General features: G+C 38.0%; 1 protein-coding gene across 5 annotated transcripts in view; it reads left to right on the top strand.

Annotated features, from left to right (window-relative positions):
• The window catches only part of LOC129770491 (ecdysone receptor), a 680,728-nt gene that overhangs the window by 167,097 nt on the left and 493,537 nt on the right, over window positions 1–20,094 (top strand). For 4 of the 5 annotated variants that reach the window (XM_055773362.1, XM_055773359.1, XM_055773361.1 and 1 more), the window contains one exon: window positions 1,421–2,219. The gene's annotated coding sequence lies outside the window, so the exon portion shown is untranslated. The remainder of the gene's footprint in view (window positions 1–1,420; window positions 2,220–20,094) is intronic. The other variant, XM_055773363.1, reaches the window with a different exon arrangement.

Raw genomic sequence — 20,094 nt, 5'->3', positions numbered from 1 at the left:
CCAACACGTCTCTCACCGGCATCATGGGCTGCCTTCCTCGGGCCCGAAGGGAGTTTTCTAAATTCGATCTGGCGACAAGATACAGCTCGCACGACCAAACAACGTGCTCGATGTCGTGGTAACCTTGGCCACAAACACAAAGATTGTTGTCGGCATGATTAATACGAAAGAGTAGCGCATCTAACGAACAGTGATTGGACATGAGTCGGGAGAAGGTGTTAATAAAGTCCAGACTTTTGAACCATGGTTTGAGGCTAACCTTAGGGATAATCGAGTGGAGCCACCGGCCTAAAAAAAAGTAGTTAGAACAAATCTCCTTGGGCCAAAATAAATGAATTTAAAAAAAAAATGAAATTTAAAATTCCACTTCTTTACTTTGCTATTGCAAAAACAAATCCTTCCACTTTAAATGGCCCACCCTGTAGTAGTGGAACATCTAAATTTATGGATTTTTTATAACTTTTTGGAAGTGAAAAACTTTTTTTCACCCCACTGTACATGAATTAGCCACTTAAATTACACCTTAAAGTTGAAAGGTTACATTTCTTTTTGAAATAAGTCATTTTTGAAATATAAAAAAAATGTTCTTTTTCAAACTGTATATAATCGAGTTCTAAATTGTATATGATCGAATCACATATAATCGAGTCCGACCTGTAATGGGTTTTCAGGCAGAATGCACACTTTTCAAATAGAAATTATGAATGAAAATTAATTTCACCGTATCAAATTAGTGTTCAATGTGAATGGAAAACTCAGTTTCCTTCATGTGGTGAAATAATCTCTTACAAAAATTGTATCCGGAGATAATTTTATATTATAATGATAAATTTTAATGGAAATATCGGAAAGTTTATAGAAAGTAGGTTAAGATTGGGTATGATCAACCTGCTTCAAGTAGATAATTAATGCCAAGTAAAATTTTTCATTCAAATTTTAGCAACTTAAAACTGCCTTCGGGCCGACTAATCTTATAGAGAGTAGTGTGCCTTATTAGAAACTGATTTCGTGTCCAGATATCGACGTCGGACCGTTGTCACGCGGATACACTTCATTTTCACCGTAAAGTATATACGGGAATAAGGCCCATATTGTTAATAAGTCCTCCAGTCCTCCAGTCCTCCTATCAAGATATCCTCATTGAAAAACGACAAACCCGTAACAAATCAGAAGTTGAATTATCCAAGTTTGTCAATTGTCCAACAGAACTACGGAACGGACAATCATGTATGCTGTATATGCTGTTGACTGCTGACTACCGAGTAAAATGAAACATTATGCTATTCATCTACTTCTTATGTATCTTAAATACAATACAGCAGTTGTTTTTTTTCTATTTCATAAACTCAAACAGCATTTCTCTTCAAAATTATTTCATTCATAACATAATAATAATTTATTTTTCTCCCTTCTTCCCCAGAACTTCCAGTGCTACCACCAGTGAGACGAATCCCGCAAATAAAAAATAACCAGTTTGTCCAGTTTTGGTGTACTTAAAAATTTTATACAACTCAATGTTTGATTCTCTAGAAGATCCTTACATATATATATATATATATATGACAGGTTACCATTTAATGTTGTGCAAGAAGAAAATAAATTTCAACCTTTATTAGCTTGTAAAATCTGCATCTTACCTCTAAAAGTGTAATCGATGGCAAATAAAGTCTATGCAATAAGTGTCTGTGTGCATGTACAAACCAAGCAAACAAGCTAATATGGTAAAAAAATCCAGTGAATCTCCCGCAAAAATCAAATGTTTCAAGTGTGTGACAACAGTGCATTTCTACACCCCATTCAGTAAGAAGCTAAACAAATATATATAATAGGTAACACAGTTTCACCAGTGCAAAACATCTAAAGATAAAATAGAAAGAGGAAATACAATTTCCGAAGAGAATATTTAACTAAAAGCTCCGTACAAATTATTAGTGTAACCAATACGGATAAAAGAAAAGCCGTCGTAGCGATCAAGTGGTATGAAGTAGGAAAACAGTGTCGTGAACAAAAGTGAAAGCACAAGAAAAATATTACTATCCGTTCCGTGGTGTGCTTGATGTTTATACGCAAAAAGTGAAACGGCGGCCTGCCAAAGTGAAACGACCAAACGGCTGGGAGGAGTGAAAAAATATAGTTCGTGGTGACGGTTCTGGAAAAAGTAAATCATAACGTCGATCAGACATTTTTGTTATACAGCTGGCTCATGTTTGGAATAAAAGGTTAGTGACATTGCAGTTGATTTTTTTACGCTATGTCAATTGTGAAAAAAAAACTTTGAAACATGAAGTGTTTCCCAATGAGAGTAATATAATTGATGTTTAGAATAACAGAAATGTCGACCTAAAATGTACAACGTACAACGTACGTTTCTCATGAATTGAATGTTATTCAGGGTGGCCACCCATTCGGGAAAGGTGGGAAATGCGGAAAAAAGTCGGGAATCAATATACATCGGGAAAAATGCGGGAAAAGGTCGAGAATGGTTCCACGAAGTCGGGATTTTTTTTTTGCGCAGTGTATTTTTCGGCTCTCTTATAAGTTACTGCATGTATTTTAGCGCATTACGACTTTCTAAGCAGTGTGAATTTTTGTTTTTCAAAAAATCCTGTCGGTGAGGTAAAGAAACAAGAGAAGAATAAGCCTAAGGAAAGCCATCCAAACTTTTAACGGAGTTTTGCATTAGTTTTCCGGTCAAAGATGTACGAGATTGTCGCACATGCTATGGAATATAGGCTGCGGGAACTAAAATGGATTTTTTTGTGTTACGGCAGCATCGACAGGTCAATAGTTTTTGAGTGAATGTCAGACAGAGGCACCGACGGTTCCTTTCCTTTTCGATGACCCAACGGAACTTGTGAAGTGTTATGGACAAAATTATGAAATCCGAACTACTGAAAGTGAAATCTAAATCACCTCACAGAAACCATTCTACTGCTACCTGGAAGTATTAAAATTGGATTTGCTACGAAATCCGCAATCAAAACGCAAGGAATTTCGCAAAATTTTCGATGAAGTTGTTCTAATTCTAAAATTGTTCATATTGGGTTGGGGAAAAAGAAATGTGGTATATTGTCAATATATGGCAACACTTAAACATATCTTGTGTTGTACTTATCGCATCGGGTCATACTATACGGCTATTTAAAGACGACAATCTGTGCTACAAGTGTCGTTTTGACAGTGTTGTGATTGTCCTTTTCAGTCTCAATTTATAGCGCGTCAAAGATGGAGTCCACCAAGCAAGCAAGTCACCATATTTTACGTTTTTACTACCTGCGAGGTAAAATTGCAACGAAGGCGACCGAAAAAATTCGTGTAGTTTATGGACCCGATACTGTAACGATTCACACAGCACAGCGTTGGTTTGATCGATTTCGTTCTGGTGTAGTGGCTGTCGAAGATGCACCCCGTACTGGTAGACCAATCGTCGTGAAAACCGATAAAATCGTTGAAATCATCCAAGTAAACCGGTATGTGAGCATTCGCTCGATTGACCAGGAACTGGGTATAGAACATAAAACCGTTTGGAACCATCTGCAGAAGATTGGTTTCCAAAAAAGCTTGATGTATGGGTGCCACACGAGTTTGAGCAAATAAATCTTTTAGACCGAATCAACGCCTGCGATGCACTGCTGAAACGGAACGAACTCGACCCATTTTTGAAGATGGTGACTAGTGATGAAAAGTGGATCACGTACGACAACGTAAAGCGAAAAAAGTTGTGGTCGAAGCACGGTGAGCCGGTCCAAACCATCGCCAAGCCCGGATTGACGCCCAGGAAGGTTTTGCTGTGTGTTTGGTGGGATTGGAAGGGAATCATCCACTATGAGCTGCTCAACTATGGCCAGACCCTCAAATCGGTTCTCTACTGTGAGCAGCTTGACCGTTCGAAGCAGACGATTGACCAGAAGCGGCCAGAAATGATCAATAGGAATGGTGTTGTTTTCCACCAGGACAACGCTCGGCCTCACACATCTTTAATGACCCGCCAGAAGCTACGAGAGCTCGGATGGGATGTCCTATTACACTCACCGTATAGTCCGGAACTGGCTCCAAGTGATTATCATCTCTTCCGGTCCATGCAAAACGCTCTTGGTGATACTAAGTTGGCCTCAAAAGAGGCTTGCGAAAACTAGCTGTCCGAGTTTTTTGCAAATAAGGAGGGGGGTTTTATAAGGGTAGGGGATAATGAAGTTGCTTTCTAAATGGCAACAAGTTTGCGAACAAAACTGCGCATATTTGACTTAAATTGGATAATTTTAAGTATGTTCAATAAAGCGTCAAATTTCGATCAGAAATACGACATTTCTTTTTCCCCAACCCAATACAATCCCCTTTAACATATCGCACTCGTTACCTAACGTATATTAACCCGGATGTGATTTTCAACTTTCCGGATATAGCGAAAAAACGGACGGAGTTATGCTTGGAAGTATTCGTCGAGAAAAAAACTTTGGCCCGGCGTTTGTGCAGATAAAATAAAGAATGTGTCAATTGTGTCCAACGTCTTCTGCTGAAATTGTATTATCTGCATATCAAATAAAAGATCAAAGATTGCATAACTCTTGGATGGAAATAATCGTTCAGTCGCAGTAGGAGCTTCCAATTTTTACCTTGTTTGTGAAAAAAGTTCTGAACCTATCGCATGACAATGCATCATTGAAGAGAGAGAATTTTCATCGAAAAGCACGAACGAGGCTAGAAACTCGAAAATTAAATGCTCAAAGTGTGTTGAAAGTTGAACTGGATTTGTAATAACGCTCAATAGACATAATACGTTTAATTCCATTTTATTTTCTCTCATGGTTTTCTCATGGCATCCAATAGAAACATTCGTATCATTGGAAAAATAGTAGTAGATAGTTGAAATGTAGATCCAGCATACGGGTCGAAACATGTCCTTAAAATAAATCAAGGCTCTGGGGTAAAAATAGGACGCATTTTAAAGAAGAAGGAGTCAGATTCTGGGTCATTAAAAAAGATACTTACTTCGTGTTATTTGTTTCATCTCGGCTCATATGCTCCTATTCCTGCTAAGCATTTTATTCGCCTTTTTTTAACAAGATAGATTTTCTGTGTAATTTTATTATGGGTTTTAGGGTCAACTCAGGAACTGATCATAAAAGGTATCCTGGAAATGCTCGGAATATGTTTGGATGTGACCAATGAAGTTCTGGTCAGTTACTCTAATAGATGAAACTTTTTGAATTCGGAGTAAGTAGAGGTGGGGTGGATCTGATACGTTTGAAAGCGATTCAGGTTCCAGATACATATATTCCATTTATATTTATTTGTCGTATTACTCGAGCGTTTAAGTTTACATTCATGGAGCTCGTTCATTCGAATAAATTCACTAGATCATTGTGAACGATTTCCACTAACAGAGAACTCGCTGCTATCTTTGGCTGGCGTTGGAGCCAGTCAAACGCAGCTCAGGTTAATTAACCATTAAATTATCAGTGGTTTCCAGGTTTGATTCAATTTTTCGCCCTCTCTCTCTCTCTGTTGCTGGTCAAAACCAGAACCCTCAAAAGCCAGCAGCCTAGGTAGAATGGCCAACGGAAAACGGAACGGAGTTTTGGGTGGGATCGGATCTGTGAATGTGGAATTAATTAGATTAGTTCCAGAAACGGCACATATTTACAGTTGATATGAATACGTAGATAGGTGTGCGTGGTGCAAACGATTAAAATAATTGGGAGTAAACAAGGTTGACCTGCCAGTGGACCACAGATGACGAAAACGCAAATCGATTTCTTTCATCTCTCGTACAATGCTAAAATCCGGGACTGGAAGTGGTCGGAGAGAGATACAGCAAATGTACAGACAAGTAGGCACCAGAGTGCTTTCCGGCCGTAGCCGGAAAAGTTTTGTTTTGTTTTTGGCAACGCATCAACTTTTTTGAACACAAGAAACATATATTTAAAAACGACCATGTTTCTCCACCAGACCACCGTTGGCGAAGTTCGTGCGTTTCACACACACACACACACACACACACACACACACACACACACACACACACACACACACACACAGGTTCACGTGTAAAGTCGTGGGCAGATAAACGGCGCTTGTAGGTGCTGAAAGTCTGTTGCAACAATGATTACGCCAGCGCTGATCCGCCACCATCAGCATCACAGACAACTCGGTCAGCGCACAAATTCTTGTTCGCGGTCTAATTTTGTTTTGGTTTTTCTTTCCTTTTCAATGTTTTCGAAGTCGAAAACACGCATCGCCTCATTCATTCGACAGCTTCCCATCTTTGTGCTACATGGCCACCCACCCGACGCACGTTTTTTTTTTTGGATTTGTGCTTCTAACTGCGCTTCATGTGTTTATGCTACCGTTGTCTATAAATAGCCGTCTGAACATACCGTCTCGTCGGTTCGCCTGTTTCTGGATTCTACATCGTTGCCTGGTATACGGGAAAGGAAAAGTCATTATGTTAATGTGCAAAATGCATATATGGGAAGCGAAGGGTGGGATGAGTGCAATCTGTTGTTCCTTTTTTTTAGCTAGCGAAAGTTACTGATATGAAAATGGAGCGTTAGTCGAAACGTTACATATCACCAAGAACTGAATGCTGGGTTATGTGGATATTTGGGCTCTAAATTATACTCTTTATTATAGAATAATTAATGTATCGTTGCCTTGCGAAAAGAGTTTGAGAAAAATAATATAATCCATGTTAGCAAAACGAAGAATGATAGAAGTTGGGTGTCAAAGAACAAATTGAAGAAAAAGAAGTTTTTCATCTTTCAAATAAAAGCAACAGAATCGTCTTACGTAGCGTATTTTTTTAATATAGAGCCAGTTTGAGATAACACAGTCCGCAACAAGAAAAAAGTTCTTATACGTAGAAGGATTTTTTCTCATCAAATATGATCGTCTATCACCTCCTGAGAGATTCTGGATAAATTATTTTTTTTCGTGTGAAAAATGTGTTTTTTTGACTTTAAAGGGATGAATCGAAAATTTATTTCTTCTATATCCATAAAACGAAAAATAAAAGCATAAAAAACAATTTTTTTTGACTCCATAGGATTCGATTAGAACAGTTCGGCTGAAAAGTTTATAAGGTAACACAGTAAAATTTTTTTTTTTTGCAAAATTCAATTTTATTTTTCTACATAATTGCCTTCGAGGGCGATAAAGCGGTTATAGCGATCTTGCAATTTTTCGATACCATTTTTATAGTACTCTTTCGGTTTTCCCTCAAAATAGGCATCAGTTTCGGTAATCACTCATCGGTCTTGAAGTGCTTGTCCGGGTAAAGGAGTGGTGGGGGTTTACCAGAAGGGGTGATGAAGGATTTTCTTCCGCTTCCTAGAGCAGCCTAAAGGATCGAGTGAAATTTTCCAGCTTACGATCTCAGCCACGAACTGAGACTAAACGCACCGCAATTCTCGCGCTATTTTCGGACACCTTTCATAAATCGTAGCGAAGATTTCAAAAATACACTTATTCACTGGTGATTTTATTGATTTCGCTTTCAGCGATATAATTTCACCCAAAGAACACCTTTTGGATTTTACACAATTCAACTTCTTTTTTATTCACCGTTCACGCTCATAGAAATTGGTTGGAAAATAATCTTAGACTTATCTCGATCTCGTTTGGAATTAGACTGGTGACTGTGTGGAGATAAAAGAGGTTTTTTTCGCTTCTCTATTGCGTAAACCACTTTTCGTTGGATGGATGGTTGGTTGAACTTTCAGGGCGGCACAAAAGTTTTTGGATAGATCATTCAAATTTCGTTCAGACAGTAAAAAGTGCCCCCAAACCAAATCACTAGCTGTATGAAAAATATTGTATAGGATATTAAATAAGAAATTTTGGCGGTTTTTTTGAACCCCTATGTGGCTTAACATAGGATCTATAGTGAAAAACGTACTTTTTCGTTTATTTTACGCCATCCTCAAAAGTAGACTTTCCGAGAACTCGCACAGCACGCAAAAGAGACAGTGTGCTTTGCGTTATCCAGTCGCGCATCTCACAAAGTCATTGGGAGCTATCTGCAATAAATGAGCGAGGTAGAAGGCAGCCGAGCGAGCAGACTTCCTGTGTGCGCTGAAATTCCGAGAGACGGGTATCGATTTTATCTTCCTCGCAGCCCTTCCATGTGCAAGCGATGAGACCGGGCTTTAGTACGCGAGCTTGGGATTGGCTCTTTCCCTTTTCGTACGAGAAATTTTGTGATGTGTTCAGGAAATGCCTCGTCGCGTTTCGATGCGAACGATGCGCATGTGTTGTGTACACGAAGAGATGCTCGTGCATTAGTGCTCGCGAGACTTTCTCGTGTACCTGCCTCAAAGTGACATTTGGTTAGGCCTTCTGATATCTCGCACAGCACGTAGAAGAGACAATGTGCTTTGTAATATTCAGCCTCATGTCTCACACAATCATTGCTTGCTGTGTGCAACAAATGAATGAATTGATTGGATGAATTTAGCAGCGATATATAATTGTGCTCCCTTGGCCGAGTGGTTAGCGTCATAACTAACATGCCGGGTGTTCGGGTTCGATTCCCATTCTGGTCGGGGGAATTTTTCGTCAAAGAAATTTCCTCCGACTTGCACTGTGATCACGCGTATTCTAGAGCTTGCCACTCAAAATGCATTCAAGGCGTGTTATTTGGCATAGAAATCTCAACTAAGTACTAATAAAAATGACGCAAGTAATACTACGTTGAGACGGCGAAGTTCCTCTAGGAACGTTAGAAAAAAAAAAGCAGCGATATTTATGTGAAATAGTTCTTCATCACTAATTGTTCTACGTGCCATATTACGAAGATTAAAATTTTAACACCACAAGCACAACTTCCCCCGACAGCACCAAATGTCACTTTGAGGAAGGCACACGAGAAAGTCTCGCGAGCACCAACACATGTACACATCTCAATATTTTACGAAAGAGTAGAGAAGGAGCCGAACCCAGGCTCGTGTACTAAAGCCCGGTCTCATCGCTTGCGCATGAAGGGATTGTGAGGAGGAGAAAATCAATACTCGTCTCTCGAAATTTAGCCGCGCGCGCACAGGAAGTCTGATAGCATCTCAATATTTTACGAAAGAAAAGAGAAAGAGCCAATCCCAAGCTCGCGTGCTAGAGTCCGATCTCATCGTTTGCACATGGAAGGGTTGTGGGGAAGAAAAAATTAGAGATGGGCAAAACAGTTCACATTGATGAACGGTTCACTCACTAACCGTTCATCTAAGTGAATCAGTTCTTTTGAACCGTTCTTTCGCTCTTTCGTTCAGCGGTATTAAGAACAACATAGAATGTTAGCTGTAACCCAACATTAATAGACAGCTATTAATTGATATCGTTGGACTGGATAGTGTACGTATGGGATTTATATTTTTGAAATTTAGTGGGGAAAGATAAGCTGCTCCATTAAAAGTCGCAAACTGTATGTGAAAATATGTTTATCGATCGACAAAAGTTTAGGTAATAATTTGATGCGGACAAAATATGTGCAATTTTTCATATTATGTTTTTGAACAACACACAGGTTCCATGTAAGATCATATTTCATAATGTTCATTCAGAGAAAAAAATTCATCACCGATTTTCACTAACAATCAATCATACAAAAAATCACGATAACACGTACACGCCAAACAATGAATTGAAAGCAACGAAAAACCTTTTTTTTTCTCAACATGCCCTCACTATAAAATTTTATGTTTACCTAATCCTATATCGCCCCAGCTTCCTCCAGATTTTTTTCTGATAATCAGAAAGTATATGATTGTTACGCGGAATTGAAAGAATACATGAAATTGAAAATATGTAGCTTGCTTTTAAAACTACGAAAATCTAATTTAATTTCTAACCCAAAATTGAGTATACATTAACAAAATAAACCCTGCGTTACATGCATTTTGCTCATAAATGACAAATCATTTTATTTTCCTTACAAGCGTTCTCGTTTTATTTATCCATTCCGTCCAGTGCAAATCAGTTCAGCTGCACTAGTTCGTTCGCTAACACATCGTTCTCAAACAGTTCGTTCCCAAACAGTTCACTCTCAATCAGTTCTTTCCCATACAGTTCACTCGCAAACAGTTCACTCTCCAACAGTTCACTCTCCAACAGTTCACTCTCAAACAGTTCACTCGCAAACCGTTCTTACGGAATCAGTTCGTTCACAAACCGTTCGCTCGCAATCAGTTCGTGGGGAGAACTACCGTTCTTTGAAAAAGAACGACCGCTCGTTCACTCTTTTCGGCGAACTAGTTCTTTCGTACCGTTCGTGAACGGTTTGCCCATCTCTAGAAAAAATCGATACTCGTCTCTCGGAAATAAAGCACGCACACAGGAAGTCTGCTCAAAAGCTTCGAGATAGAAATTTGAAAAAAATACTGAATGTGCATCTCACTTAGGTGTATCAAGAAAAATCATCAAAAAAAAATGTCAACAAAAATAGATGTACTAAAAAAATATTGAAATTTTGAAAACATTTTATTGGGATTTAGAGATTCAGTACTACTCTAATTCATATTTAAATGTGTTCCTACGGCTCTTCTAGATATGTGTGATTTGTCCAGATTTTTTTCAGTGTTGCGCGGTACGAAAAAATATTTTTTTATATTTCCAAAGGGTCTGGCTGGGTAAGGGAGTAAAAAGTGCCCCTAAACCAAATCACCAGCTGTGTGAAAAATATTGTATAGGGTATTAAATAAAACATTTTGGCAGTAGTACCATATATTTCAGTCCTTATATGGTACTACAGAGGATCTTTGGTGAAAAATGCACCTTTTCATTTTTTTCACGCCATTCTCAATACCTTTAAGACAAAAATATGAAAAAAAATCTGAAAATACATCTTGCTAAGTTGTATCGATCAATATTTTCAAACAATTTTTTCATCAAAAAATCAAATGCAAGAAAAAAATTTAAACAAATTTTTATTTTTATTTTAAATTAGATTTTAAAAATTTTGACACGTATCCACTGATAGATGGTGCTTTGTGATAGTCAAGTATATTTTTGCAAGAGGCGTCATGTAGACGTCAATCTTATGAACCGCCGAACTGTTACACATTGAGAAGAAATCGGAGACTGTATATAATCCAGTCTTCCCTGAATATCTATCGGTATTTGATGCTGCATCTTAGTGTCGTGTGCGGAACTCTAAAATCAGCATCTTCTATCAGAACCTGAAATATAAATATGAACTTGGAATCTGAAATCTGAAACTAAATCTGAAATCTGAATTTGGAATCTGGATTCTGTAAGCTGGAATCTGAATGTAAATGTGGAATGGTATCTGGACTCTGGAATCTGGAATCTGGAATCTGGTATCTGGAATCTGGAATCTAGAGTTTGGAATCTGAAATTTGGATTCTGAATTTTGGAATCTGGAATCTGAATCTGGAATGAATCTGAAATGAATCTGGAATAAATCTGGAATGAATCTGGAATCTATATTTGGGATCTGAATCTGGAATCTAAATTTGGGATCTGATTCTGGATTCTGGAATCTGTAATCTGAATCTGGAATTTGAATCTAAATTTGGAATTTGAATATGGAATCTCGATTCTGGAAACTGAATCTAGAATCACAATCTAGAATGAATTATTATCTAAATTTGAGATCTGAATATGGAATCACGATTCTGGAATCTGGATTTTAGATTCTGGAATCTAAATGTAAATCTGAAATCTAGAATGGAAGCTGGATTCCGAATCTGGAATGAATTCGGAATCTAAATTTGGAATCTGAATCTCCTGAATCGTCCTGGCGAATTTTTCGTTGGTCATAAAACCATAAACCCAGTACTCGAATGTGTCGTTGCCCATCGATGTGTGTGCAATAAGCGGCTAAGCTAAAAACAAACCAGGAAAACACACACACGAACAAGCGTAAAAACGTCTAATGCTGTGTCAATGAGATGATATTTCTCTGAATGGAATTTTGTCCCCTTCCATTGTCAGCTGATCGAAGATACATATGAATATCTCGAGTGTTCATTCTCAGTGAGACAGTGACTCGAATGAGTGTGGGGATTAATGCAAAAACCAACTGTTACGCGTGACGGAGTGTCGGTTGCATATAATTAAGTTCGGTTCATTTGTCATGAACTGCAGGGGCATTGGTGATTGAATTTTATGTTGTCTCAATATCTTTTTTTTTTTTATCCCATTTATTTATTTAAGGCTCATTAGCATTTTAGCTGTAACAGAGCCGAATTTTAATCGTGTACATGTCACATGGTTATCATGTCTATAATTATCACATTACACAGCTGCCATTCGCCAGTATTCCTTCTATACCATTACATATGGTACATTCACACAGTAGCCATTTAGGCGTAAGGGTATTCTTTCTGTTCTTCCATTATCCAGTTGGACCACCGGACAGCGGAGACAGTTGATTGATCATTGTTGAGTTATTTATAGAACAGTTGCCCGATGTGTCTGGCAGAGCAGAGCAGTTGTATGGATGAATCGATCTTATTTCGACCGTGGATCGATCTCCATCGCTGATGATTGTTGCGTGGACGTAGCTATTCTGTAGCAACACAAAGATGGTCAATGAGGGCCCTGAGTTTTGAACTCACGATCGATCGCTTACTAAGCGAACGCGCAACCAATGTGGCTACGGAGACCCCCTAGGTCTCAATATCTTGCACTGTCAGTAAAATGAGTCTGAGATTTGTTTCCAATTATTTAATAGCTTTTTATCGACTAGGATTTTGCAAAAGAATATCCAATTGCAGTGGAACGTTGTGGGCATAAAAACGTTGGCCATTTAAGCAACTTGGCACACTCGAAATCTAAAAAAATCTATGCGACTTTTTGAAAAAGGCCTAAGGTTTTTTTTTTAATTTTTGCGAAAAATTCTAACTTAGACCTATAAGACCGAAAAAATTTAGGTCAAAGATTATAATGTGGGAAATTGTTTCAATTTTCATTTTAAAAATCGTATTAAGTCTCTTTTGCGCCGTGTGAAGCAGTTACTATCATGGAAATATCATCAGGTTATATGCGATGCACACACTAACTGAATAGCTTATAATGACTAAATTTGTATTCTTAGTTAGCGTAGCACATGTCATGCCGGGGAGCTCAATCCTTATATTTTTATATTTAGTTCGGAAGTTCTTTCGCCAAAGAAAGTTCTTCTAACTTGCACTGGAAACGCTTATTGTCGAACATGCCATTCAGGATACAATCAAGGCATGTTCTATGGTAAAGACATGTCAATTAGGTACTAACTGAAAATTACCCAAGTCACTACGAAATTCACAGAGCGAAATTGATCTATTAATTTATTATTTGAAATAGTATGTCTCAATTTGGCCTCAAAGTTTCAATTTATTTTCGAGGTCTCCCCACTCGCCCCGCCTCTGAAACAAATTAGAATACAAAAACTACATTACTCATCGCTGAGACCTTGAAAATGGTAACCCTTGTTATCCATTTCGACTTCCGTGACAGGAAGTGACTCAATCGTTCACTTCCCATCACTTCGCGCAACCGAGCCCCAATAATCCAACAACGGCACGCAACATAAAAACATCGATATGTTTAGTTCCGTTCGGTACCAAATCAACAAACCGAATCCACCCTCAAACCCTCGCGCCAGTGTTGTGTTGTTGATCAGTGACGACGACGTCGACTGTCAGTAAAAATTAAATTATTACTCTAACAACTCTCAGACATGCGAATGTGTGTACCTTGCAAAAACTTTTCAAATGAGGAGGGTAACAATATTTGCATACGCAGTGGCATTAGAATTTCGCTAGGAGGGTCACATTTGAAAATTTTTGCTGGTTAAAATTCGGAACCAAACACATGGGTTGCCTTTTAATGGATACCGTTTATGCGTTTTTGGTTATCTTGAATGGAACATCTAGTGCGAAATTGTAATTCCAGCCAAGCAAGAGGATGAACGACGTTTCCTCTAAAACTACTAATTAAAACCGTTTAAGCTTATCTCCGCAAGAGATTGCTATAACTTCGTGGGGAGTTTGAAGAATTTCAGACCGACAGGCCCTATTCTATTTGGCAATGTATCGATACAATGACATCATCATACGTCGGAAACGTTTACGAGGTACGATGAACAACACTTTATCGCCACCTCACGAATGCATCCGAACTCACTGCAATCAGTAATCGATTTGCAACGAATCGGGAACTTCCGCTCCGTCAGTCTACCACAACTCACATCGAAAAATACTTTCGCTGCGAAACGACTACCGACGACGAAGTGCATCAATGGCTTATCAATTTTTAAATACTCCCGCATGGGTAAACAGACAACTTCGTTCAACGAGGCCGAGCGTCCCAACGGAGAAAGACTGACTGTGTGCAGTGTGCTCTCAACTGCAGCATGTCAGATTGATAAGAGTTGACAGCTATTGGCTAGGATAATAAAAAAACTGCAAGTTTCCCCCCTCTCTCTCTAGGTCTACCTGTCTATCTTCACTCGTGACGGGGCTCTGTAAAAGAGTAAAGTATACTGACCCAATTAGGTGGGTTGCGAGTGTGTATGGATGGAATGTGGATGGAGTGTGTATGGATAGATGTTATGGGAATGCTGTTGCGAGTTGTTTATGAAGCCCTGTTTGCTTCTTATCTGGGTGCGGAGGAATGACCTAATAACCAGAAAAAGTTGCTTAGATGATTTGTAAAGTGTAATTGAAAATTTGAAGCTCTCAAATACTAACATAGCTTACTGAATTTGTGACGTGGGATATATTCGCACAGTCGCACCTTTTGATTATCACATTTTCAAATCGATGCAGCAAAGCATTAGTGGTACGCACTTCCTGCATGTTGGAGAGGTGGGAGAATGGGTGGTGCATAGTTTTTGGTAATAAAAGTTTTTTTTTGCCACGAATTGTGAGACCTTTGGAATTTGATATACTCTTCTATTACATTGACACTCTATAATATTTTATAATATATTATCGTTAGAGCAAATCAAAACAAATCATCAATCAAAGAAGCATCTATTTTCTGTAATAGAACACGACTCAACATGGGCGTAAGTAGGTCAAAAATCTCTGGTTTTAATTACCTCCTCCCCTCCTATTTCTCGAACCGAGCATTTTCAAGCAACGTTCGACAACTCTTTAGACGCAGCACACAAACAATTCTCACTCTTTTGCTCGCATGTGTACGCTCGCAGGAGGACTAAAATTAGCCTTAGAAGCAGTGAAGTGCATTCGAGAAGGAAACGGTGCCAAGATTTCAACGAGATATTGGCCGTTGCTCTCACTTTCCAACCCAGCCACCGCAGACGCTTAGGTCGGTGTATGTGTGTCACGCTATTGAGGATTCTACTCGCACAAGAAGTGTCGTTTTCAAAGTTGTCGAAATCGAGGGTCTTGTTAGAATCAGATTAGCCTTATGGAGATAATGTAGATGATTTTTATTTTGACATAGCACTATGTCTTTGATTTCTACACTCGACAAAAAAAAGGAACAGAGCGCGAAGTCGGATATTTTAAGTGATTTTTGACATGCTGTATGCTCCTCTAATTTACTCCAAACTTTGAAAAATCGACTAGAAAAAACGGCTGAACGTATCAATATGAAACGTTCACGGATGTTTAGGGAATACACTAGGCTAAAAATTTGCCTGCAAATATTAGAACTAACTGCGATATTTGCAGAACTACAGTGGATTTTGTAAAACACTATAAGAATCCTGTTTTTGGCACTTTTTTGAAATCGATGCGAAAAAAATGAAATAAGGTTTTTCGTCAAAGTAATAAATTATTCTTGTGCAAAATTTTTTGGAGTTCGAAAACTGCCTTCCGATTTACGTTGCGATGGTTTTTTATTGAATTATTCATCATCAAAGACGAAGGGGTAATTTTTCATTCAAATTGAAATATCTCTGTGTGGGAAGATCCTACAGGAACGTTCTTGGAACCAAATAAAAGCTGATTAATAAGGTTAATTGGATTTGCTGTTGAGTTGGTTGGCAAAAAATGGGATTAGTCCCGAATATTCTTCAAAAAATAAAGAAAATCGATTTGGCATTCCTTCCCGATATTGTTGCCCACTACACCTACACACACCAAGATAAAAATATGTACGTAAAATATTATAATACCTGAAAGTTGTAGCTTCAAAATGATACACATCTCATCGATATGCGTTGATTTTTCACGAAGATAGAGAATCACTTGAAATTTACGAAATCACAGAAATCACTTGAATTTACGACTTCGCATTTTGTTCCTCTGTTTTTTTTTTGTTGAGTGTATATAGGGGGGTCACTCTACGAAAAATGTAACGATTCATTAAATGTTTTCAAACGCACATTACTCAAAATCGTTATTGCGACATATGTTGTGTTATATACCATTAGACGAGAAATTTATCCAGCAATTTTTTGCTTAAAACACGAACAAACGAAATAGTAAAAAAGGTATACAATTTGACGATTGAAATGGGTATGTTTTTTCGGTTGCACTAACCACTCGCTTTCTTCCTCTACGTAACGAGCAATTTTGTTGCCTACATATGGGCGTAAGCTCACATTGCGAGTCGATACGTGTTATGAATTATGCACCATTTGCCGATAATAGGCATTAATCAGTTGGCAGAATCAATGGAGGGATTATCTCGGAAGATAGTTTTATCCCTAAAGTTCAATAAATTTGGGCTCATTTACGTCTTTATCGTGTCGGTCTTGCTACTAACAATTTATGTAATTGTGGTCCAGCATGTCAGAATATCGAGCATGTTGTTTGATTATGTAAAAAATGTAATTAATGAATTTAACTGGCTGCTGATTTAGAAGTTCGAAATGGTATACTCACGCATATCAGATTATGATAGTTTGAAAAGTCGCGATCTTGATATTATGTTCCCCGGTATATCTGAATCATATTTCGGACACTTAAGGCATATGATGCTGAAAACAGGACTAAACTTCATGCACAGGTATTATTTTGTTGATATTTTTAATAAATTAATTCAATATGCTTTTAAGCTTTCTACTTTGGTACCTATTTGAACTAAAACCTAAAAAAAAATCATCGAATAAAATGCTTTTCAAATGAAGTGAATAAAAATCAAACTTCGCACACTAAATCAAATTTCGGACAGATTGAATTCAAATCTCGGACACTTCATTTCGTAATTTTTTGAACGAAAATTACATTACACTTGATTGTATTTTATAGTCAACTGCGAAACACTTACCAAGCAATCACAGTAAACTGTTAACGATGATGAGAACTGATGAAACACGGGAGAAGTTTAAATATTGATGAACGGGTAAATTCTACGTGCTCACGCTAAGCAAACGTCAAACACAAACGATAGTGAGTAGTGTTGATAGATTTTTGCCGAATATGTTATAATTCAAATTTAATTCTCATATGAAATGATAGTGAAACCAATGGATTACTCTAAAGAAGCAATTGTGATATTGATTTTATAGTTATATCATCAGTGCATTAAGCATTTCAAGATAGTAGAACAAAGTGTCCGAAATATGATTCAGAACGGTATGTCTTTCTTAGAAGCCCGCTTCACTTCCTCGAATGCACTTGGCCATTCTTCATTCCCTTTCCTATACATAATCAGAACTTAGCACCCAATGAAATCAGTTCACTGCAGCAGCTATACAAACATCCCAAGGAAGCACTCATGGCCATAGAATACTCAATATACATCACTTGGCTATGAAGTTATTACAACCCTCTACAAACGATGCTCCGGACAACGTGGCAACGAAGGAGAAAATGCTATCTTTATCTATAATATATTTCTGTAGTCATACATTCATTTGACTTAGTCTATAAGCCTACAAGGCTTATGTAGATCCTAACTATTTAGACTTGTGTTTAAAAATGACAAATAATGACTCCTTGTATTCTTTTGCATAATTGAGTAAACAGAAGAAAAGGGTAGTAATGGCTTTAATGATATTTTTGTGTACATTTTTGAACAGAATGTGGTTCCGTATTCTATCACGTTATCTCATCTAACTCGTTTAAAGAACAAAAGTTCGTACAGGAAAGGTTTTTTTTCGGGGCTTCTATTTGATGTATCAAAAGTGAAAAAAATACAGATTTTGAACAATGAAAAAACTCAATTCAAATGCAATTACTACACACAATCACAGTTCTATGTCAAAATCCCGTACGTGTCCCTACACCCAAAATTGATTTTTAGCTCATGTTTAGTCATCCCGATTTATGGCATTAAATGAAACATAACATAACAGAAAATGTCCTGACTCACAAATACTAGTAAGCATTTGTATAATATACATGGTACAGCTATATAAAATTAATACGAGCGAGCAAAACAAAAGGCAGCATAAGCTTTCCGCATACCTTGCCACATACACGGCCCAGACCGAGATAGATATTGTTCTCCTTCATGCGCTCCTTTTTTACTCTTAGAAAACACTTTCCAACTTTATTATATAATCAGGTGCAATATTATCACGTATTTGCTGAACAACTGCTGAAGCATCATTAGCCATGTGGATAGCGTAGTCGTGTAAAATAGCTTTACATTCCAGCCGGCCTTGGTTTCGATCCCCATTGACGTCGTACGTAAAGGGCGAACACGAAATTATTGCGACACATTCAACAGGGCATAACTTTTTTACCATTGGGTAAAAATCAACCAAATTTTGCACACTTTCTCATTGATGTGTATTGTCTACATGCTGTCAAACTCGAAGTCGCGTTTTTCGATTCAATGAAAATGGTGGTGAACCAACGCGAGTCGAGAGAACAAATTCTTTCCAAACACCTGGAATTTCCTGACCTGTCGCACCGGCAGTTGGGAAAAATGTTGAACATTCACCATTCAACCGTCTCCAGAGTGTTGAAGCGGTTCCAGGAGCGGTTGAAGTTGGACCACGGCAAAGGAGCTGGAAGAAAACCGTGACCGGAGAACAAAAAGACGGAGGGAAAGGTGAAGCGGAATGTTAAAGCAAATCCCAACGTCCCAAGCCGTGATTTAGCTAAAAAGATCGGCATGTCGCATAGCTACGTCCAGAATGTAAAGAAGAGAGCTGGACTACATACATACAAGATACAGAACTTCCCAAACCGCGATGAGCGGCAACAATCGACGGCTAAAACTCAGGCACGGAAGCTCTACGAGAAGATGCTGACAAAATATGGCTGCTGTGTGATGGACGACGAAACGTATCATGCCACTATTCTGAAAGTGTCCTGGAGTGGTATGAGGCCAATTCTGTCCATTTTGTTCCAAAGGACATGAACCCGCCAAACTGTCCGGAACTGCGCCCGGTGGAGCAGTACTGGGCAATAATGGAGCGGGAACTTCGGAAGAGCAAGAAGACAGTCAAAGACGAGAAGGACATGTTAAGAAAAAGGAAAACAAACTGAGAAACTGGTACCGGATGACACTGTAAAGAATTTGATGGAGGGCATCAAGCGAAAATGCGTTCAATTTTACACTCGAGGCTCCATCGATTAACTTTTCTTTTGATTTTTGAAGTAAATATATGTATAAAACTACTCTAAAATTTTGGTGTGATTCAAAACATTATAAGAAAATTGGCATGACATTTTCGGTGTCGCACCATTTTTACATACAAACCATTTTTAAGCTTTTAAAATAGCTCATTATTTGCGCATTTGACTCTCTAGCGCACGGAATGGCATCATTTCTGCCAAAGATGAAATGTTTTCTGCCAACGCTAGTTTGGGTGTAGGCTCTGACCCATCAACTTTTTTTTCTCTTCGTTTCTTGCCACTGTTTGTTCAGTTTTTTTTTTCCAGGTAAACAGTCTTTTCGTGGCTTCGCAATGACGTCAAATGAAAATGAAATTGAAGATAATTTAAATATAAAATTATGTTAAAAAAGGGCAAATCATTTTTACTTGGAAGAGAACCAGTGAAATAAAAATTATTAAAATGGTTAGATCGCGGGGAAACTTTTGCAATAATTTTTTTCCCAAAATAAAATAAGGCTTGTCATTTTTGCTCTCAAAGGCCATATCTACAATTTTTTCAAATCCGAATTCACTTTTTGACGCCCCTTGACGCCCCTTTGAATTTCAACGAAAAAAAAACAAATGTAATAAAAATTTCGAATGGCTGTTTTGGAACTACAATTTTGTCAAAT

Source organism: Toxorhynchites rutilus, chromosome 2 (assembly GCF_029784135.1).
Source record: "Toxorhynchites rutilus septentrionalis strain SRP chromosome 2, ASM2978413v1, whole genome shotgun sequence".
NCBI lineage: Eukaryota > Metazoa > Arthropoda > Insecta > Diptera > Culicidae > Toxorhynchites > Toxorhynchites rutilus.
This window is presented reverse-complemented; position numbering and strand designations above follow the sequence as displayed.